Source organism: Nipponia nippon, unplaced genomic scaffold (assembly GCF_047370975.1).
Source record: "Nipponia nippon isolate SJK-2023a ecotype South Korea unplaced genomic scaffold, ASM4737097v1 scaffold_7, whole genome shotgun sequence".
Lineage (NCBI taxonomy): Eukaryota > Metazoa > Chordata > Aves > Pelecaniformes > Threskiornithidae > Nipponia > Nipponia nippon.
The window spans coordinates 38,972,212-38,996,684 of record NW_028262391.1 but is presented as its reverse complement, the minus strand read 5'-3'; the positions used below and the strand labels follow the sequence as shown (position 1 = coordinate 38,996,684).

General features: G+C 41.3%; 1 protein-coding gene across 4 annotated transcripts in view; it reads right to left on the bottom strand.

The window, feature by feature from the left end:
• SIAH1 (siah E3 ubiquitin protein ligase 1) overlaps positions 1–24,473 on the bottom strand; it is a 71,816-nt gene that overhangs the window by 7,974 nt on the left and 39,369 nt on the right. The window contains exon 1 of one of the 4 annotated variants that reach the window (XM_087740957.1): positions 12,515–12,611. The exons of 1 other annotated variant lie outside the window; for it this stretch is intronic. The gene's annotated coding sequence lies outside the window, so the exon portion shown is untranslated. Of the gene's footprint in view, positions 1–11,315; positions 11,992–12,047; positions 12,182–12,514; positions 12,612–24,473 lie in introns of those variants that run through there. 2 more of the 4 variants (XM_087740953.1, XM_087740954.1) reach the window with 2 other exon arrangements.

The window sequence follows — 24,473 nt, the reverse complement described above, 5'->3', positions numbered from 1 at the left end:
AAGCTCTAGTGAAAATATAATATGTTGCCCTCACCACCACCAAAACCACACTTGAGCAATCAAGCACATATAACATTAAATGTATTATGCCCAAGTGTCTCAGAGAATAGCTTGTGAATATTTTTTTAAATTTTTATTTTTAATTTCTATTTAAATTTTAAAAGGCATTTTAGGGCCCAAGGTTTTTCCATTTTGAATCCTATCGATTTATCTCTCTCAGCTCTTGGGAGGTGTTAGATCACAAAGGCCTGGCATGGTTTATATCAAATGCATGCCTGCTCCTGCAAATCTGACAACACTGGACACAGAAATGTACATCCCAGTTGACACACAGCCTTTGTACCTACTGGCCTACTTCAAAACTTTTAGAAGACAGTTCATGACATAAATTATTAATCAACTACATAACACAATTTAGTCTCTATACACTCTGTTTTTGATTCATGAATTATGAATTTTTTCAAGCCTTCCAGACACTGTTTTCTTTAGTGCCCTTAACTATATGCTATTTGTTATTTCAGACACCTCAGGGCTTCTCTTTTCCTGCATAATAACCAAAAGCCAGAGCAATCCAATGTAACAGAATATTATAAAACAAGACAGAAGAATTTTACAAAATTGAGGCAAGTCTCATGATGATTTCCTTTTCCAAAACGTCATCTGTCCAGTTCATCTCCTTTTCATACAAAATTACAACAATTTCCAGTACCTTGTAGCAACCCAGCCTGCCTGAAATTGCAAGTAGTTTTTCTTCTTGCACCTCAAGACACTCCCTACCAACCCTTCTTTCCAATCATCAGGAAAGGAAAGCCCAATGGATTTAAATAATCATGGAATCAGTCATCCTCTTTGTGGCTACCTCTGCAGCGAACCACCAGACCTTAACACTCAATGTTTCTGATGCTATCATATACGTTCTCTTGTACACAATGTGATCACCAATTGAGTCATTTGCTAGTCAGCAATCCAGATCATCTCCAAATTCAGTGCATACTATGTGGCAGATGCAGATACGAACAGCACTATGTAAACACAAACAGCATTGTTATGCCCATCAAATAGTGACCTGCTTCTAATCCAATACAAACACTTGAGCCTTGGCTAGCGCTGTTTGACTTCTGCTTCATCACTATCATTCACTATTTCTCCTGCCTATCTATGCCAGAATATTAAACATCAGCCCAGAAGGTGTTTTTTTCTAGCTATTAAAGATTCTTTCCAACAACTTTATAATGTAAAATTAAGAAGGAACAGTGTCCTACAGAAGATATACAACCACCACATAAAAATCATACTAGCAAGCAACTACCACCATGACTATAGCATTCATTTTTAAATGCAACAAAGAACTTCATCAATTTTAAAAAGTGAATAACCCATACTCTAGCCAACCAGAACTTTCCATATTCTAGAGAATCAAGATCCAAGTTAGCATGGAATATCGGAGACTAAACCGCTATAACACTTTAGTCTTGCAAAGAAAGACAAGCTGAGGAACAACGTTCAGAGAAAAAATGACTAACTGAAAAAACCCCAAATTTCATTCTAGAATGAAAACTCGAAGTGTCTGATCAACAGCAAAAACCTGAGTTTGGACCACTCACTCTGTACTATATAATCAGAGAACATCCCAGCTTTCACATATCTTGTAATTGTACGTAGCAGTAAATAAGGAAACAAGTTTCTTTGTAAATTCAGACCATCAACAAATTACAAAGCAAAATAGGATGTTTATCTCCCCCATCTTTTGAGCTTGGAAGAAGTAGGACAGAAATCAAAAGCTGGGGGAACTATAAAGGAAATTCCTGAAAATTCAAGCTATAATAAAAACAATTTATCAAATGCCACCTCTAGAAAAAGAAAATGCAGCAATACATTGAATAAACATGGTATAAGCAACAACAGCAAAAATTATTGATATTTGGTAATCTATTGTAATAAAAGAAAGTTAAGCTGCAAACTAGCTAGTGAATCAACCTTTTCCATTATATATAGTTAAACAAAAATACAGAGAAAAAGAGTAATTCTTTAAATACAAATAAAAAACAAACACTTGCATTAAAAAGATCATGGACCACTTCCAAATTGGACTTTACCATATTTTTCCTTTTTAAAAACACTCAAATAACTTATCTCACTGACACTGCCAAATCCTACCTACTACAGCGGCTGAAGATGGTGATACAGAAACACTGCTCAGAGCTGTGTCCTGCACACTCTTGCACCGTACCTGAAGCACTGCTCTGTGACAAAAGCCTTCTCTTTTCTCCGTTCGCTGGCTCCGTGTTCTCAGTGCCAATATCGCTGGTGAGTCAATGGCCAGAGCCTTCCTTGACATAGGACACCTGAACCTCTGGCATGCCCACACATGGAACCTGTAGCATGATAAACTATGCTATGAACTCAAAACAGCAGCTGTCCCACACTAGCCTTCTCCGATACCAAACTGAACTTGCCTTTCTGCAGCCTGCCGTAGTTTGAGCACCGTAAAGCTAATTGAGATAAAGCACAAGTACAGGTTTCAAAATAAAGATGGCAGAAACCACAGAATCTAAGAAAATAAAGAAAAACTTCGTATGAAAATAAAGACAACTCTATGCAAACAATAAATAACAGGGAAAATAGGTTTTGTTTTATTTTTTAGTAATATCTAGTTTCCTTTCACTGGGCACAGAGCGTGCTGAACTGAGCTGCATCAGGATCATCTTCCAACAATAATTCAGCCCAATAATTGAGATAAATACAGGTGGACAGTTACGTCTGAAAAAGTTCCAGACATGGCATGTTGCAACAAAAAGGCAGGCAGGCATACAGGAGGATCAGCTACAAAGAGAATTAGTAACAGCACCAGAAAAAAAAGCAAGTTATTTTTCATGCTGTAGCATATGCTACCATTCAGAAGTATCTAAAGCAGGAAGCACTTAATTCTGTTCTACAAGATATCATAGACGGGCTCTGTGTACAATTACACTCTATTAGTAAAAAAAAAAAAAAAAGGGGGGGGGGGAAGCCCTGTGTAAATGTTAACAGCAAATCCTACCGAGTGTGACAATTCAGGGGCTGTGTTTCTTTCCTCAGTCTGATTTTGCAAAACCTATATTCTTCTCTGCATACTGTAATTGCCACGCAATATTGCATCACCATTCCTGTGTCTGTGGCAGACACAGGGAAGAGGGTGTGGCATGGAAGTGCCTACCTTAATTCAACAAGGGTAAACTGAAAGAAGTACCTGTGCTTTGATGTGTCTTCACAGACAAAGTCTTTCTGCGATAACTATTCCAATTCAAGTTCAAGACCTATTTTATGCTCAATATTTTTCCTGCATAACTGAATAGTACTAGGGAGCAGACCATCAAAATAACCAGACCTGATCAAGGAGCACCTGGCCTATAAAAGAGACTGATCATGACACAGAAAGCTGCTCTGTAGGAGGAGTCAGGACAGGATTACGTACGTCGACTATTTTTACAAACATCCACCTTGTGCATTCCTTAGGTTCATACATATTTCCATCTTAAATAATCATTTATTCTTGCAGTCCTTAATATGTTCTGTCCTGATGACAGTGGAGCCCCGCGAAGAACGGCAATCTGACCTCTGGAGGGCGAACCCAGGGGAGGGCTTGGAGAACCGCAATACTGATTCCAGAGTACAGATCTTGGTGCCCTAAGGTATCTCAAACATGAAACCTACACGAGTACATCCAGCATCACAGAGCACAGAGTAGTGACACTGGAAGCCTAACTTTTAACTCATCAGGAATTACTAATTTTTCAGAACTTCTAGTACTAACCTACACAGAATCTCTAGCCATTTTGAGGGAGAGTTTTTACGAGTTGGGTTTTTTTTTTTTTAAATCCAGATATTTAATCTTCAGAAGCAAGAACATTTAGAAGAATGTCAGATAATGTCTTTATTATATCACACACACAACCAAAAGAGAATAAAATGCACAATATTTTAAATGTAAAGGATCAAGTCCATATTTTTAAAATGGTCATTTCTGCATTTTGGAAGTAAGATTTTCTTACTATGGATACCTAATTCAAAAGCAAAGCTATGGAAATCTAAGATGGGGCACAGGCTTTTGTATTTTGTTGATATACTGCGGGTAGAAAATAAAGAGCACTGAAATTATTTACGTTGTAACAAATATAAGACCTTAGTAAAAGAAGTGCAAAAACACAGTGACACCTTCACATTTCTGATGGTTCCAAACTTTTCAGTACTTCAGTTCTTTTAACTCCCATCTTCTACATGTCTTGTGTTTCTAGCATCAATTCTTTGAAGTACAATGTGCCACCATTAAAACCAACACGGTTTACTTAAGTGACTTAAGTTTTCCCTGCTCATCAGTTCTGAATCTACTGTTTCTGTAGTATTGTTGCACAAGAATTCAACCGCCACCATTAAAAATCTTTTTTTAAATCATAATCGCAATGTTACTCAAATTCTCAAAACTTGGCTACTGACAAGTCTACCATGGTCACACTCCCACACAGAGCAACAGCTCTATTGCTTTTCATGAAAGCGTCAGTTTTAGAATGTGGCTTTATCTCACAAATAAGAGCACTCTTCAGCAAATATTATCAACCTGAGGCATAGCAAACAGAAATGGGTTGAACTGCTGACTCCACAGACCACCATGTGACATGAAAAGATTGAAACAACACTCCTTGAAACCTTAAAAAAAAAAAAAAAAAGATTAGTGGTATTGTGGCATGGGAGACCTGGGTTTAGTTCCTGCGCTGTCACAAGTTTCTGAGTCACCACAGGCAAGTACTTCCCTGCCTTTTACAGGTTTTAAAATACCATAAGCAGCTGCGAGTCTCAGACATTAACGCAAAAGGGAATTAATTAACTTGATAAGGATACTAAATTAACTCTGCAGACCCTATTCAAATTTACTTCAGGTAAATAACTAAATATCATTATATACTAAAGGACACTATTTTAAATAATTTAAAATCTCAGTTTTTACAGTCAACGAGAGCCAAACTTCAATCACTGTTTACCTTCCAACTCCTGCTCACATATGGATAACTGTTCTCTGTTCAGTCCAATATTTTGTTCATCAAAGAGACAAATTAGGGAGACATTGGCAACACCCTTCTCACTAATTCTATTGTATCTAATCCAAAGGCCTCCTTCTGAGACATCAACTCCATACTGACATTTTATGGAAAGCAAATAAAGTAACCTTTCTTTAGAGGGACCCTTGTATTACCAAAAAAATTCCCTCAGCTTTCTTTGTGAAGATCCAACTACCCGGCTTTTGAAGCAAGTGATTCAAATTCAGCAGAAAGAGAGCTCTCGCGCAGGAGAATTATATGTTCTTTTATTGCAATTAAATTCTCATCAAGTATATCTCAAATGCTAAGTAAAACACACTCACTATTTCACTTATTTGTATTGCTTGGGAAATGCTTCATGGCATACAAAATTAAAATTCAACCATAATCACTCTGAAGTCAGGCCCAAATCTGCATCAGAAAATAAAACACAAGATATTATAAACGGTTTGGAAACAACAGGATTAGATGTATCTTTCTGCTACTTCATGCTCTCTTTATCAGCACTTTCTAAATTCAATACCTATCACTACATCCTTCTCTGCAAAATATTGTCCTCTCTTCTGTTACGTAGTTAAATCAAAACTTGGGTCTATGTGGCAGTGCTGAATCTCAAACATCAAATCCTAACGACGACTCACTATCTGGAACGTAGAATTCAGTACTTTTTAGCCTTTTTCTTTTACAGGAGTGTTACAAAAATATATTAGGTTGGAAGATCAAGAATTCAAAAATTAGGAAATAAAAAATTTAAAGTTTCACAGGCAACCCTAACTCTACTTCCTCATGTGCATATTAAGGAACAGCCTTCATGAAATAATCTTCTTCCCCACACTCAGCTCCTTTAGTAGATGAACACCTGTATATCCATGGAATAATTATGATTGTACAAGGAACAACAACTTTTCCTTAAATGGAACACCTGATTTTAAAATAAAACTGTTTAGGGAAGCAGCTAGTTTTAATATGCATAAAAGTGCTCTTAAAATTACTGCTTTACAGGTGCTGTTTTAGAAGAACATCCATCTCAACTTCTATTATAGAATGCATACTTCCTATTTGTAAAATTTCCTTTCTAATGATTATACTTGACCTAGCACAAAGCCAGACTAAAATTTTACAGCACACCATCAACATCTGCCAGCCAAATTACTCCCTAGTCACACCTGTGCAACCAGTCTTCAAATTACATCCTGAACATACTTGCGTAATCACACAGATATCGGCCATGTAGAGATGAACCCTACACAAATTAACTCTCAACCGTATTGACACCTTCACGCACAAAAAAGGGGAAAAAATTCCCGTGAATAAAAGTCATTTTGTTACTCTAATGATTTTGTATATATATATAAAACACATAGATATGTGCATATATATTTCAAAATAAAGTCATTCAGAAATCAAAAGATTAGTAGAGCAGAGCATTTTCACAGCTTTTACAAGAAGACAACTGCACATGCACATAAGCAGAAGGAAGGGAACAAGACTTAAGGCTCATATACAGGCAAAAATAAATAAGTTTACATGAATTTAAAAACTAGCTTCAGTTAAACATGAGAAGTTTATCTTGTACACCTTAAAGTGGGGTTATATATGTGTCAACACACAAATGCACACTGAGGCGTGTTTCGAATGTGATTTTCAAAACAACATTAGGTAATTTAAGAAGATTAAAATATCTGATCATAAGACTAGCAAATTCTGAGTCCTATGTCTGGTCAAAAAAATGACAGGAGGTAGTGAGGTTTCAAAAAAATAAAAAAGTCCATTTTCACAGATCTGCGGACAGGATTAAGGTCTTGGTTCTAAGTTGATGCACAGAGTTATAGTCATCTTTCAAAGAGAAAGTAGCAACATTACATGTTTTAAAGGTTCTTAAATATTTTAATAGCACTTTTAAGAACTGCTCAGTTACAGTATTTCTTAAGAGCTTTCAGATACCATTACAAACAACTGAAGACAATAGTTCATCTACAGCACAGAGAACAATCCACCAGATATGGGCTCCCCGACTCCAGGCACACACACACAGTATGTCACAGTGCAATTCCACCATTTCTACAACAAACAAAAGCAAGCTGCCACCAAAATGAATGGTTGCGCTGCCTGCCTTTTACCCATTAGTTTTCTTTCTCCTTAAGGTAATGTATTCAGCAAGATCAGTCTTGCACAACTACACGAGTACCCTGGCACACCAGGAAGACACCAAAAACAAGTTGGCAATGGAGGGTGAGACCATTCTTTCTTAGCTGTAAGCCTGGACTTAAGACTGATCCCGAGTGCACCCACAATGACAGAGGATGACATCTCTTGCAGCAGCGCTGGCTCTTACGTTACCATGCAGCAAGCTGCTCTGGGAAGTGAATCAGGTAGTAGTTACCCACTCCTCACAGGTGATTAGTTTTCAGCTAAACTTGGGACTAAAACTGGCCCATTTCACATCCACATTGGTGACGGCAACGCTGCAAGTTATCACCGGCAGCCTGAACCAAAACTGTCTTTAGCTACTTCAGAACTGGACCCTGGATGTGCTACAGCTTGTGCAGTGCTACATCTCCTATTATTTCTTCTTTCCTAACACTGATGTGTTAACAGCAACTAACCACGTATTTTAGAAATAATGCTGACTTTTAGAAAAATCATAGGAAAAACTAACTTTTAAAACCCACTTCAAACTAGTACCTACATCATGTTTCAGCATCGAGCAACATGCCCTAAGATTTACAAAACAGAACTTAGAAACCTCATATTTCAGTTGTCATCCCCTCGCAAAATACAGAAGACACAGAACCCTCCCTCATGAAAAGTCTGTAATAGAGAGTAAACAGAAACAACAAAGATAAGCCTTTTAATACACCTACATTTCTAAGCAAGACACCAGCTCTAGCAATTTTTACGTAAAGGAATTTATTTTCAAGATTTCCCTACTCGAATTTAACACTAAATTGTTTTAAAATACTCCTACTCCAGTTACAACCTTTTCAACCTTTTGACAATCTGTACATTAGCAAAATTTAACATAGCATTTTCCTTCATATATAGTTTTCCTTTGACATATTTCATCTGAACATGTATTTGAGAATAGCTCTTAAAAAGTGTGCCATTCTAAGTGCTCCTCCTTGTACAGCGTTCAAAAAAAAACAAATACAAACACTGAAAAGCCACTGTGGTCTTTCATCAAAGACTAAATGAATTTTTGCTCCATTTAGTACTATATGCAAGAACTGTAGGAGAAAACTTTACAATATTAACTTAAAGACTTCATGCCACACAAACCAAAGTTCAAAGAACTGCTGTTTCACTTTAAAGGAGCTGATGACTAATTCTTTAAGCAGCAGAAGTTATCACTACATGCTCGTGTTTTTCTTCATGTCTCAGCAAGGTCATCAATTGTAACAAGAAAAGATACAAACTTGTTTCTAGATAAGGCAAACAAAAAAGGAAATGGGCAACAACAACTGTCTGTAGATGAATTTGCTGCTCTTTTTATATGAATTTCCCTGTAGGAATATATCCACAGTATTTTTTTAAAATGCATTTCCAGATGCAGAAGGACAAATACAGTCTTCACCATTCAAATAATATTTTACTTGAAAACACAGCCAACCTCAGCTTCCATATTCAGCTGCTACAAAGAGAAACAAGTAAAAATCAGAAGTGCACCATTTGGTTAACTGTAATTATCTAGCACTTGATCTGATTAAAGTACTGTGGAATTAGTAACCAAATCTCTCATTATTCCTGATTCACCATTTTATAGATTAACTCAAACAGACATATATTTAAAATAGCTATCCTGGGCATTACAGAAACATAGTACATAGTCTGGATTAGAACTAGAAAAGATACACATATATGAAGTGTGGCATAAAACTTAAGAGTATTAATGGGCATTAATGCTAGGTTTTGTCTTCTTTCTTTACCTAGTATAGTTAACAGCTAAACACACTATAGCACGGTATAAAACAACCCCAAATCAATGACTTGGGAATATTTTTTCCTATTAGTGTTTAAGTAACAAAACTCAGGTAAACCTGCAGTAACGTCTCACGGTAACAACACAGTATTTAAGCATATCTCTCCATTTCTAGTCCATGATGTGATACTGTACGCAGAAGACATACACCAAAATTGCATTTTTATCGTGACATTGTACATTTAAGACATGAACAGTACGTACACTTTGAAAAAGAGTAAATTGCTTACAAAGAATTTTCTTATTAATGAAACAAAACATTTATCAAGGTAACAATGTCTCTACCTGTCACGTATTTCTGTTAGAGTCAAAAGGAATATTGCTTACTATTCTTTTTTAATCACAATTAGTTTTAACTTTTCTTAATGCTGATTTTCCTTCAAAAACCAAAGCAACAAAAAAGAAAAAAAATCTAGTAAAAACGATCTCCTGCATCTACGATGTTCACAATGTTTAAAACTGCAAACTTCAGAGAAGAAATCCTAAGCTTTAGGCCCTCAGTGATGGCTGAGATGAACTAGGGTTTGCCAGTGTCCTTACTTCACTGCTACTGCTCCCTGCAGCAGGTAGCACTTAACAGCACCAACCAGGGATTCAGGTAACCACAGTCAGCAGCTGGAAACACAATTTTCACTTTGGCTTTCTGCAGACTAGGTACATGCATCACAACTGCAGAACGGAGTTCCTTATATGTGTCCAGAATTTCAGATGCCATTGATTTACCTTGTCTATTCTGGTTCAGCTTAGCTCCTGAAAATGAGACAACCATTAAAGCAAAACACACGCTGATAATCTACTTGGCAAAACTCAGTCCAATTTTTAAAGTTGACAGTTACAAGACTACAAAGGCCACTACAAGCAGAAAAATAAAGAAAAGAGATTCTAACGTAAAATTAAGAACATCACGTTTCTCATAGAAGTTGCATGTATAGCCACCTAGAATGTTTCACGTGAAGACCCAGAGTTCATGAAACTGTCCTACTTGATTCTTTGAGTTTTCAGACCAAAAAGAGTTGTTTCTTATGTGAACATGCTCATGCTCCCCCCTCTTCTGCATTAGAGGCAGGTGTCTGACATCTGAGCAGTACCTCTTTCTCAAGTCATGCTAAGCAGACAGCAGCAACTATACTCAAACCTAAGCATGGAAGGTACTTGTATTATTTAAAATATTTACTTTCCTTAGTTCACACCTACTTAGCTGGAGCCACCGAATTTCTGAGCTAACTCCTCTGGTACAGTCTAATTAGACTATAGCATTAAAACCTTACCAACAGGAATGACAGATTAATGGACAAGATACTTTGTCATGACATGCACTTTCAGGACCAAAATGCCGATCATTTCATCAGTTTCAGAATTCTTGGGTCACAACAGATTTCTAAAACTATACTACTGATGGATAACTCTTATCCTTGTGCTTTCCTGTATAATTTTTCACTGCTGTGAAAAGTGCTGAAGCTATTCAAGAACATTAGCTTCCATTGAAGTTAACGCAATTATAATTTCTAGCACTCAATTTTTACATCAATGTTACAGCATAGATCAAATAACGAAAGTAGAACTAATCAATTTATTCTTTAGGTATACTCCCAAAAGTTGTTTTCTGCAACAGATGACTAGTCCAAAGATCCAGGTTTTATCCTAAAAGCCTCTGTATTAGTCTACCTGTATTCCAATACCTCAAATCTTCTTCAAGACCAGCTTGAATAACTCGGGGTTGAGAAGAGTCCCTTCTATTTTTCCTCCCCCTCTAGAATGCACTGTGCTAGCCTCAAAGTTTAGAAGGGAGATAAACAAACAATTAAAACTATGTCCCGCGTGTGGAATATCCCATGTCCTTCGTGACCTGGTCCAATTAGCTATGAGCTTCCTAACATCCACTCATCTGCCACGTTAAACAAATTAAGTCACTTTATCTATTTATTTAGCATATGAGTAAACTGCTTATTACAGAAGAAAGGTAGTATTCACCGAGACTGGTTGAAATAGAGACTGAAGAGAGAATACTGGAGAAATACTGTATGTTTACAGTTACAAATGAAACGTGAGCTTATGATAAAAGTGCCACCAGTTCACCTCTGGAAAAGAAACTTGGTTCTTCTCCTGAAGAAATACTTGGGATGCTTTGCCTTTCGCTACAAATACTATTGTTTCCTGTGCTTTTAAAACCGCGGAGAAGGGGAAAGAACGAAGGTCTCCAGCCTTTTAATTTCGCAGAGGAACCCGTGGGATGAGCAAGAAGCTCCCCCGCTCTTTGCTCTCACCGGATTAGAGAAGAAGGAGACAGCAGCCTTCCCAGGAAATGTCACAGAGGGGCACCCAGCGGCCCATTTGCTCCGGCAACCTGTTTCCCGCGGCGGCTGGGCCCGCGGGGACGCACGCAGAGAGGGGCGCCGCCGGGGCCCGGAGCGCCAGGCCGCCCCCGCCTCCCCGGCCCCGCTGACCTTCGCCGCGCCGGCAGCCGGCGCCGGGCCCCGCTCCGCTCCCGCCAGCACAAAGCGCCCGGCGCGGCGAGGCCGAGGCCGAGCCCACAAAGGGGCAGCCCCGCGGCCGAGGCGGCGCAGGCCCGCGCGCGGCAGGCTCTCCGCAGCAGCCGGGCCGGGCCGGGCCGGGCCGCCGCCTCAGCCTGGCGCACAATAGCCCGGCAGAAGGGCTCGGAGCCGCCCGCCGCCGCCTCCCTCCTCCCTCCTCCCCTCGGGACCCGCAGGCCCGCCCGGGGAGGAGAAGGGCCCGCCGCGCCTCGCTCCCTCGGCCCCCGTGGCGGGCGGCGGCGCGGGGCCCGCCGGCCAGCAGGAAACCGGACGCCCGGGCTGCGCTTAGGCCGCGGCGGGGCCTTGTCCCGACTCTCCTTTGCGGCCGCCGCGCCGCCCTCGCGGCCGCGCCGGGGCCTTCCGCGGGCGGCCGCCCAACGCAGAGGCCGGGCGGGCAGCGGGCCTCGCCGGGCCAGCCGCGCTCGCCCCTCCGCGTCCCTCGGCCTCCCTCCGCGGCGCGCTCACCTGTGGGCGCTGGGCTGGGCGGGACCCCGCTGAGGCGGCCTGGCTCCCCCGATCGTGCGGGCTGCGGGGCGACTGGCTGCGCCGCTCTCGCCGAGACGCTCGGTGCCCGGCCCGACCGCCCGAACCGACCGCGCGCTCCCTGCCTCTCGCTGCCGGCCGAGGAGACACCGCCACGGGGGCGCGCCAGCTGCGGCGGAGCGATCCTGCCTGCCGGGCGCGCTCCCGAGGCGGGCGGGCGGCAGCGCGCGGCCGGCAACGCGCACGCGCACCCGGCAGCGGCGCGCGGGCCGGGCTGCCCCGCTCGCGGGGCGGCGCGGGCCGGCGGCGCTGGGGAACAAAGGCCGCTCCGCTCCGCGGGGAACCGGCGCGGCTGGCGCCCGGCCGCCAGCGGCCTTCGGGCCCCTCCGTGCAAAGCGCCCTCCCTGCTTTCGCCCGTTTCCCGGGTCCGGGGAGAGGCCGCCTCTTACCTGTGCTGCCGCCGAGCCCCGCCAGCCTCCCCCGGCTCCCCTGCGGCCCCGAGAGCGAGCGAGCCCGGGGCGGCGCCGCGCCCTGGGGCAGGGAAGAGGCCCCCAGCCCGGCCCTCGCCCTCCTGCGCCCGGTGGGTGGTGGCGGCCCCTTCCAGGTCAGCGGGAGCACTCCTGCGCTGAAAGCGAGTTTTTTGGCACACCAGCATCTGCGGGGTCAAGGCCCCAGAGGCCCAACTGGGGCCTGCCACGAGGGCTGTTAATGCTGTTTTGAAAAACGAAAGAGCCCTCGAAAGCGGCCTTTCTTCCAGAGGCCGGTAACGTCCAGCACAGGAGCATTCTGGTGATTTTAAGGGTCTAACAGCAAACCCCTCCTCCAGTCTCCTCCAAGACCGTGCATAATTCAGGTTAGGCCCCAGTCCAGCAATGGCCTAAATACATACGTAACTTCCAGCACATCAACTGGATGAAATTGATGTAATTACTGGTGTGCTTGCATATGCTTTGTTGGATTAGGACCCTGTTCATCTACTGGGGCTATTCAGAGGTTTGCCAGAGGAGAGCCACTGTATTTTGAAATATTTTACTGAAAATAAAATAATGTATTTGCTACCTTATTTCAGTTTTTGAATGACTGAAGCATTTTCTTGGCTAGTTTAGTTGGTTATCCAGATGGTTCTCAATATCCTCCTCATTCCTTTTGATGACCAGAAAGCACTTCTTTTTGTAAAACATTCATATGTTGAATCTGCCAAGTCTGCTCTTATTCAGAGATTTTTGGGATTAGTTTTAAGGCAGCTTCTCAAAAATACATCACTGTAGTGATGCAGTACAATACGTACCAAACCCATTATTTAAGAATCTTCCCAAGTATAGATAATATCAATTATTTATTGTCAGAGGATGACAACTATAGGAGTATAACTTCTTTGCCCATAATTTTTCCCTACACACCTTGTAGCTATGCAGTGGTTATTGAGCCTTTAAGTATTCGTGACATACACATGGCAATGATTGCCAAGCCATAGTTGGGTTGACTTACTGAATACGTAAGAAAATACATGATGATTAAGTATTATTTTTGTCCTGGATAGGAAGGGCACAGTCCTGAAGCAACATGTTATCAATATTAGAGGGTTTTTTTCCACCTGTGGTTTTAGTAAGAGTAGGGCCAATCATTTGATGTATTTTTAAACATATGGAAGTCTATTCAGTAGTGGAAACTTCAAAAAACGTAGTCTCCTATAGACAACAAGGAAAAAAAAGCTTCTGTAATAGTCGCAGTTAGTATTTTTAGATATAAGAACCAGAAGGCTTATCAGTTCCAGTAGTCTGTGTGGTTTCTTACAAAGTATCTCTGTGGTTAAGGCTTTGATCCTGCAAACACACACTAACTTTTTGCTAAAAAAAGACAAGTTGACAGAGTCTCACAGTGCTATATCAGATCAATGCATTGCTAGTTGGTCAGTATTACTAAGCATTTGCCTTTCACTGAATAGAAACTAGTTCCTTGAGCAATAAAAGTAATTAAGCCTAGTTTCTAATGGATTTTTCTCCTCTCCCTCTCCTCACCACAGGAACCTCCCACTTCACTCCCATGTTCCTGCTAACCTCACCTCTGAAACGCCTCCAGCTTGCCCACGTGCCTTAACCCTGTGTAGCACCCCAGCACGCTCATGCCTGTAACCGAGAGCTGCCCCAGAGGGAGCACCCAACGCAGCTGCTTCCCGGCTGTGTGCATACACCCGCTGCTCCATCCCCCAGTTCACATCTTCAAGCCCTCCAGCTGGCAGACCAAAGAGTCCATGTTTCCCTCCTTCCCTCAATAGGACCACTTATCTAAGTCTTCCTCCGCTATCCTCCACTTTTCAAGAAAGTTACAGGAACTTCAGTGTCTTTGAGACATTCCTCCCTCAAACTGGGGTGAAATTAGCCCACAGGTTCAAAAGTCAGTAGAGAGCACCGACTGGAATAGACCCCATAGCATGATGGCACAAGCTTCATTACTGTGGGAAATGAGGGTTAAAAGGTCTCAAAAGACACGTTAAGAGGTCATCTAATCAATTTTCCTGCTCCAAGGTAGAATCAGCTATGCCTTCATTATGCCTGACAGATGTTTGTCTAAACAGCTCATAAAAATCCTCCTGCAGTAGAAATTTTTAAACCATCCTCTGAAACCTATTCTAGTGTTTGCCTGTCCTCTCCATTGCATTGTTTGTCCCCATGATATATAACCTAAATCTCCCATTATAGTTTTAGCCCATTCTTGAAACACTTCAGTGAACACAGAAACATTTTTTTCCCTTCTCTGTTTTTGAAGACTTTAATCATCACTAAATTACATCAGTTCCTTTCCATCTACAGGACACCACTGCAAGGCCTCTGATCTTTCTTGTCTTTTCTCTTTGCATACTCTGCAACTGCTCCTTTTATTCTTTTTTGACTATAGTTCTGGGAACTGGACACAGCGCTCCAACTGAGGCCCTTTTAAACGCTGAGTAATAAAGGCTGACTCTATGGGGATGCCATTAAATTAGCAGCATCAGTCAATATAATAATTGCAAACTGAAGCTGGTCTTTTGAACATCAAGTTTTATTAATTATTAATTCATTGACATTACTCTTGTATGCGTTGTTTAGTAGGAAAAGTACCTACTGTCACTATGGAAGTGTGTAATACCACTGTGGTTGATAAAGTTATATATGTATGTAGGCCTGTAGTTTAATGGGATTACTGTGTTTCCTTACTAGACAATAATGTCTGTAAGTCTTCAGTTTCATATTAAGGAGTAATAAAATACTTTTTTCTCCTCTAAACTTTAGATAGTATTCTCGTTCTTAAAAGTACTGTTATTTCATATTCATTTAGTAAAAGGGATAAACTTGTTCACACTATTTATGTGAGCTGCTGTAATATTTTACAAAGTTCATATATATTATTATAGTATGCATGAGGTTTTAAGTGAAAAGTCATTAGTGATATTTTATATGTTTCTGTAAAACACATTCTTTGTTTCAAGGATGAAGAGAGTATTAGCAACACATGGCAGCATTCTCTTGAGATGTAGAAATATGATTACCAATGGATAAACTGGATACTGAAATGTTGTGGCTGGATCTGGTTTCTTGGGCAGAAACACTGCTTCTGATCATTCACAGTAACCCTTGATCCTGGTAGCTAAGTGCCTACATCCTAAGCAAAGCACTCAAACACAAACTCATTTCTAAGCTTGTCTGTAACAACACTGAAGCTAGCAAAAATACACATGCTTAAGTGAATTTTCTGCTTACAGCATCTTAAAGTCTCTAAAAGTAAGGAAGAAGTCATTTTTACCCAGTTTTGAGTATTCAACTACTTTTTTGTATTGAAATGAGAACATTAAGCCCTTAAGAAAAATGAGTAAAGCGTCCAACAAAACACACTTATTTTGAGACTTGTGTAAACAAAGTACCTGAAGGTAACACAGTACACGAGTTACAAATTAGTGATTACACAAATTACAAAAGGACATCCGAGATAATCATTCCTCAAAGTACTAAATACAGTATGACTTTACAAGAAAAAGGCTATTCTTCATATGCAAAATGATACAAAAATAAAAATAAAATTATATTTAACCTTATTTTTTCTAGCCAGTTAATATTTTACCCATACATATTAGCACTTTGGATACATTACTAATGATTTTTGCTGTCTGCAATTTCCCAGTATCACAGAAAGGAAGATGACAAACTTTCAAAGTTTGTCTCCAACATCCAGGAGGGATCTTAAAGACGATAATATTGATTAAGACAGGAGATCAGTTGCTGATCTCTACTGATCTCTTCATCCTGCAGTAGGATGAGTTTCTTTTTTTTAATTTATATTCTTCACTGCCTAGGCTGCTAAACATCTCTATTCCCAAACAGTTTATTTATGACTTTCTGACAGAAAGAAGGTGAAAGACTAGCACAACTACTTAAAGCAGTTAATTAAAAAATAATCTTACTTTTTCAAGTAAACATCGATAGCCGTTTCATATGTTTGGACCACACATTTTGTATAGTAACAAAATTCTGAGCTAACAAGAACTCCTCAAGAAAGCAATTTTGGGATACACTGAAGACCTTCTTATATAAACTGTTGAACTAAACCTAGTTTGTAAGAAAGTAATGAGATTCTCTGAAATATGTGTGATATCCCACTCTCAACCTGCAAAGCCTCATACATATACAGGATTGCTGACTCCAGTAATTTTACTGATAATTACTTTACATGGCAAAAAGCTTGGGGATTTTTTCTTGCAATGCTACATCGAACATCTGCAGCATTCAAGTGATTCCCTCAAATTTGGTTTCCACTAAAAAAAGTGAACAAAAAAACCCTTCCAAAGTAAAAGCTAAAGTTCCAGAAGGCAAATAAATAGAACCCAAAACATAATATTTAAAATAATAAATATTTTATTTTGAAGGTAATGTTATGTTAGACTGGTTGGATTTGATGGTCCTGATGTACCAGTTGACTTCACTGGATATACTCATAGAAACTATATGTTACAGTCTATTATTAATTACGGATCCACTTAATTGCTTGTCCACTGATTATTATCCACTGCTGCTGTTTTACATGGGCACCAATGATACAGCCAGGGCAGTCTGAGGAGTATCAAGGATTACAGAGCCCTGGGAGTGGCAGTAAGGGACTCTGGAACGCAGGTGGCTTTTTTTATTAGTCCTCCCGGTCAAAGGGAAGGGGGTTGAAAGGGCCAGTCGAATCTGGTGAATCAACAAGTGGTTACAAGACTGGTGCCACAGCCAGGGGTTCACCTACTTAGACCACGGGTCTTGCTTTGAGAAACCTGGTCTACTGGGGGCTGATGGGCCCATCTGTCAGAGAAGGGGAAGAGCATTTTCGGTCATAGGCTTGCCAAACTGGTGAAGAGGGCTTTAAATTGAAGTTGCTGGGGGAGGGGAACCTCAATCCATCACACTCCTACCAGTTGGATGCCAGTGCCAGCAATAGATGCCCAGAGCCTAGAGAAGGATCACAGGTCAGCAGGAGTGCACCTGAAGAGCAGCACAAAGGAATTCCAGCCAGTAAGTCAGCTTCATCAGGGGCCCAACTTAAATGCCTCTATGCAAATGCAGGCAGCATGGGGAATAAACAAGAGGAGTTAGAGATGTGTGCACACCTGCAGGTCTATGATCTTATTGGATCACAGAGACATGGTGTGATGGCTCCTATGACTGGAGTGTTGGAATAGAAGGGTACAGGCTCTTTAGGAAGGACAGGCAGGGGAAACAAGGAGGGGGTGTCACCCTCTATGTCACTGACCAGCTGGAGTGCATTGAGCTCTGCCTGGGGATGGATGAGGAGCTGAGAGCTTATGGGTCAGGATTAAAGGGAGGGCAGGGACAGGTGACGTTATAGAGGGGGTCTGCTACAGGCTACCCGACCAGGAAGACCGTGCAGATGAGGCCCTCTATAAACAGATAGAAGCAGCCTCACGTTCATGAGCCCCGGTCCTCATGGGGGACTTCAACCACCCTGACATCTGTGGGAGGGACAACACAGCAGGGCATAAGCAATCCAGGAGGTTCCTGGAATGCGTTAATGATAACTTCCTTCTCTATGTGATAGAGGAGCCAACAAGGAGAAGTGCTGTGCTGGGCCTTGTTCTCACCAAGAAGGAGGGGCTGGTGGGGAAGGTGAAGCTCAAGGGCAGCCTTGGCTGCAGTGACCATGAGATGGTGGAGTTCAAGATCCTTAGGGCACCGAGGAGGGCACACAGCAAGCTCACTGCCCTGGACTTCAGGACAGCAGACTTTGGCCTCTTCAGGGATCTGCTCAGTAGAGTACCATGGGATAAAGCCCTGGAGGGAAGAGGGGCCCAAGAAAGCTGGTTAATATTCAAGGATCACCTCCTCCAAGCTCAGGAGCGATGCATCCCAACAAAGAAGTAGTCAGGCAAAAACACCAGGAGGCCTGCATGGATGGACAAGGAGCTCCTGGACAAACTCAAAAATGAAGCCTACAGAGGGTGGAAGCAAGGACAGGTAAACCTGGGAGGAATACAGAGAAATTGTCCAAGCAGCCAGGGATCAGGTTAGGAAAGCTAAAGCCCTGATAGAATTAAATCTGGCCAGGGATATCAAGGGCAACAAAAAAAGCTTCTATAAGTACGTCAGTGATAAAAGGAAGACTAGGGAAAATGTGGGTCCTTTCCAGAAGGAAACGGGAGACCTTGTTACCCAAGATATGGAAAAGACTGAGGTGCTCAATGACTTTTTTGCCTCAGTCTTCACCAGCAAGTGCTCTAGCCACACCACCCAAGTCACAGAATGTAAAGGCAGGGACTCGGAGAGTAAAGAACCGCCCACTATAGGAGAAGATCAGGTTCGAGACCATCTAAGGAGTCTGAAGGTGCACAAGGCCATGGGACCTGATGAGATGCATCCACGGGTCCTGAGGGAACTGGTGGATGAAGTTGCTAAGCCACTGTCCATCATATATGAGAAGTCATGGCAGTCCAGTGAAGTTCCTGCTGACTGGAAAAGGGGAAACATAACCCCCTTTTTTAAAAAAGGAAAAAAGAAAGACCCAGGGAACTACAGGCCAGTCAGCCTCACCTCTGTGCCCAGCATGATCATGGAGCAGATCCTCCTGGAACCTGTGCTAAGGCACAAGAAAAATAAGGAGGTGATTTGTGACAGCCAACATGGCTTCAGTAAGGGCAAATCGTGCCTGCCAAATTTGGTGGCCTTCTACGATGGGGTTACAAAGTTGGCGGATAAAAGAAGAGCAATAGATGTCATCTACCTGGACTTCTGCAAAGCGTTTGACGCTGTCCTGCACAACATCCTTGTCTCTAAATTGGAGACATGGATTTGACAGATGGACCACTCAGTGGATAAGGAATTGGCTGAATGGCTGCACTCAAAGAGTTGCGGTCAACAGCTTGATGTCTAAGTGGAGAGCAGTGACGAGTGGCATTCCTCAGGGGTTGGTATTGGGACCGGCACTGTTTAACCTTTGTCGGCAGCATGGACAGTGGGATTGAGTGCACCCTCAGCAAGTTTGCTGATGACAACAAGCTGTGTGGTGTGGTAAACATGCTGGAGGGAAGGGATGCCATCCAGAGGGACCTTGACAGGCTGGAGAGGTGTGCCCGTGCAAACCTCATGAAGTTCAACAAGGCCAAATGCAAGGTCCTGCACATGGATCGGGGCAGTCCCAAGCACAAATACAGGCTGGGTGGAGAATGGATAGAGAGCAGCTCTGAGGAGAAGAACTTGGGGGTATTGGTTGATCAGAAGCTCAACATGACCCACCAATGTGTGCCAGCAGCCTGAAAAGCCAACTGTATCCTGGGGTGCATCAAAAGAAGCGTGACCAGCAGGTCAAGGGAGGTGATTCTCCCCTTCTACTCTGCTCTCGTGAGGCCCTACCTGGAGTACTGCGTTCAGCTCTGGGGCCCCCCAATATAAGAAGGATATGGACCTGTTGGAGCAAGTCCAGAGGAGGTCCACGAAGATGGTCAGTGGGCTGGAGCACCTCTCCTATGAGGACAGGCTGAGAGAGTTGGGGTTGTTCAGCCTCAGAAGAGAAGGCTCCGAGAAGACTTATAGCAGCCTTCCAGTACTTGAAGGAGGCCTACAAGAAAGCTGGAGAGGGACTTTTTACAGGGCAGCATAGTGATAGGACAAGGGGTAATGCATACAAACTGAAAGAGGGTAGATTTAGATTAGATATAAGGAAGGAGTTCTTCACTGTGAGGGTGGTGAGGCACTGGAAAGGTTGCCCAGAGATGTTGTGGATGCCCCCTCCCTGGAAGTGTTGAAGGCCGGGCTGGATGGGCCTTTGAGCAACCTGGTCTAGTGGAAGGTGTCCCTGCCCATGGGGGGGGGGGGGTGTTGGAAGTAGATGATCTTTAAGGTCCCTTGCAACCCAAACCATTCTACGATTCTATGAATCTGTAATTATAGTGCAGCTATGTAACTAAAGTCTTCAAACACTTAAAAGACAGACAGCATTGAAAAAATATTAGACTCATATTCTGTATTTAGTAATTATCATAATTGACTAATTTAACTGATCTCAGTTATTTCATAAAGAAACATTTTCCTTTTTTTTTTGTTTGAACTTCACGCATTTGATTTATTTACCACTTATGTCCTTTTTCAGGATTTAAAAGAAGCTGAAATTGAAAGAGGAGAAGGAAGAAGACAGGTTTTATAGAAAGATTAGGAAGACAGAAGGATTTTTAGTTTAACAATGGACACAGTGTTGGGGAGACAAACAAAAAGAATCTTTTTAAAGTGAAAAAGATACTAAATTATTTTTAAAAAGTTATTCTGGCTGGGAAAAGGTGCCTTGTTACCCTTTAAATCATATAAGCATATTAAAGTATATTACAGAAGCATTTTCAGAACTGGAGATTTTAGGCAATAGCAAATCTACTAACTCTTCAGAAGCACTATGTAAGTTAATATAAGACTTGCCTTCTTCCCCAGCTGCATCCCTCCTGATAACAGCCAGCATCTTGACATTTTGTAGATAGCATACAGGAATCATAGGATTAGGTGGCACATATTTTTTCTTTATGTAGCAATTATTTAGAAAATATATTTTAATAATCTATCAACCAATTGTAGGCTATCTAGCAATTCTGAAAGGTCATAGAGCTCCACAGAAATATTTATGATCAGCATATTTCTAGACAATTATTACTTTGCAGTTTTAGGAGGGAAGCAAGTGGCTGTCTGCCACTGTGGGTGAAGTAATTAATATAAATTCTGGTTTAGGACAACAAGCTCTGATTTTTGAAACAGAAGTAGTATACTATTAGCAACAGAAAAAGCCAGCACAAGCACTGTCCTCCTGAGGATCAGTATGAGTCCAAGAAGAGGCTTAAGACCATCAAGTTACTTTGCAAGAATCCATAACTAGCCATTAGACAAAATACAATTCCAGTCAGCCCTGACCTGTTTTAGATTCCAACTAACTAAATTTAAAAACCTTTAAAACCAATTAAAATCTCCTGAATTATCCAGTTCTACTATGTAAATATGCAGTCTTCATTTAACTCCTTCTGAGTAAAAAATGAAATGTGTATTTAAAATGGTATAACATTGGAAAAATTCTGTGGACATTTAGCACATGATACTACAGAGAAATAAATTCATAACTACTTGGCAATTCAGCTAGTCAATTACAAGATGAAAACCTGATTTAAAAATAGTGTCAAACATACATAATAACTTTTCCAGTTTTGAAATTTGCATGTCTGTAAGGTTGAACAAGATAAGAAGGTGTTTTTGAGGGTTTTCTTTTGGCAAGGTTTTGGGGAGGTTATGCCTGGGTGGAAGAAATTATTCTTACACCATGCCCTGAAGCACAACATAACTGGACAGTGATAGGTAATTAGAAACATTATCAAGTTATAGGTCATCCATTAAACAGGTTTTTTCTTTTTTTCTTTTTTTTTTTTTTTTTTAAAGTCAGAGACTATTACCAGATCTGAATTAGCTTGACAGATAATCTGTATACACAAATAATCAGGTGCCAGCCAAAGCCTAAACATTATATTAAAAGTTCTGAACCCAACTCAACACATCTTTCGTTTAATACAGAAACAAACAGCGAACAGTGTATGCAAACACCTGTAGCTGGCACAAAGTAGTTAGTTTTCCAAGAGGTATAGTACATAGTCCTATACCAAGCGCATTATAGGTTGTTCCTATCTATATTCTTAGTTTGTTTCATTATATTGTTACTCATGGTTCAGGCAAACAGCCAACATTTTGAGCCTTCCTAAAATGTTTCACTCGGGAGGAGACCCATGTAGGATTTAGGTAGGTCTTTGGCATAAGCCTATTTATTTATGAAGTAGTTGCCTTGAAAATACTGGAGGGAAAAGGAGAGTGGCAACATTTTCCTTGCTTACAAATTCCTTTTTTGCTTTTGTGAAGTACCTCTGACAGAGGCTCATGGCTGCTCTTCAAGTTTTCTGATGAGAAAACACATACTAATCCCCATTTCTATCCTTGCAACCAATCTCCTGAGGCACATGATTAACACCTTGCTCAGATCCTGCCACGTCTACCAGTTCCTACTGTTCTAGCTCTCTCAGTACACATGAATGTTTCATTGTTCCCCTGTTCAGCCTTTACTTATTGACTGTACTCAGGCCCGTGACTGAGCATAGTCACAAACATTTGCCAGAAAAAGAGCATTTTGAGAACACCTCCAAAGAAAATGGTCATGCTTCCACCCTTTTTTCCCCTCTGTTCTTCCTCTATCCATACAAACAGGGACAAAAAGTCTCCTGGTTTTCATTTTCTGCATGAATCAGTAACAATGAGAGCACTACTGTGGAGAAGCTTGGACAAAGAAGCAAGGTTTGCATTCAGCTTTAAATGAAGGGAAACTGGGGAGTCTTGATTTTTCCTCGTTAGTAATTTTTCAGCAGAGTTCTGGTGGTCACCAAGACATAAATGCACCAGATCATACAGTATAGTAAGGGTCCACTTTAATCACATTCCTATTTATGTTTAAAATGCATTTAAAAATCATTATAATTCTCAACAAGGTCTTGTCACCAGAAATACATCAGCAAATGACATACTGGCTAAATATAACACCTTACATTCGGTGTTCTGGAAACAGTACAAAGTGGGGATATTTATTATCAGGTATCCTTTGTCATGCAACATTCCTGTTAATTTTACTGGGAGTTAGTCTGAGCAAACACCACAGAGTGTAATAAGGATTATAAAATCTGAGAGGGCACCTCACGGAAGAAGCTGTTGGCCACAAAGAAATCTGATTACATGCATTATCCCTGACACTTCTGATTTACCAGAGAAGAGGAAAAATAACAAAAGACAACATTCTGTTTTTCACACCTGAGTACAGAGAAAGCTTGAGGCATTATAACGTTCTTTGATACGAATGCCTATTTCATACCGCACATGTCTTTTTTGCTTCCTACTGTAATATCATTTACCATTGTAGCACCTCTTGTTTCCAGCCCTCCCCCTAGATTGCTGGTGCTGCACGGGAAAGCTTTTGAGTCACAGGCTTCCTTTTATTCAGTGAGGTCATTATAACAGTGTTATCCCTGGTCTCAAGGGGAAAAAAAAAATAAAACACAGCCTGGTTTGCAACAGGATAATTCAAAGAATGTAATATGACAAGAATAGGTTGGCCATTCCAGTTAGCATGGTGACACTCACCATCAATAATGTCACCATAATTTTCCCTACTAAAGATATTGGGGTTTTAATTCCTGTTATTGTTTGTTGGTTTGTTTTTTGGGGTTGTTTTTTTTTTTCTTTTTCATTTCTGTCAGTTGTGTGGAGAGGACAGCTGCCTGGCTAAGATGAAAGACAATTTTTAAAAAATTATTAGACTGGATTCATTAAAGATTAAGCACATACACCGAAGTAAGCCCAAAATTAAATGTAAAATCTCTTAGGTAGTTATAAATAAATCCATACTTGTTTTGATTATTTTGCACATTTGCTGAAAATGAAAAGCTCTTGGGAAGATCACACATTTACAGAGCTGCCTGAGAGAAAATTTATAGCTTGTCAGCTGCATAAAGATATCATCTTCCAAAGTATTTTTGGGTGACATGGTAACAACATTCAATAAGACGTTAAACAGAAACCCTTTGCAAGCTGTCCCTGTGTTCACTGTGATACTGCTAAAAAGTTTATTTCTCTCTAAATGAAAGAAAGCAAGCACATCATTTGAACATCTGCACAATGAAATACACATCTTTTCTCATAATTACGGAGCAAATCCTGCCCTGGCTGGCCCAGCGGGGATAAGGAGAAGCATTGCATAGTGCATCCATTACCACAGGGATCCTGCAGGCTAGGATTGGATTCCAACAGGCACACCCCAGGGAGGCACTTCAAGACATGATAAAATACTGTAACCCTGTCTGCCTGCATGGCCTTATATACAGTATTA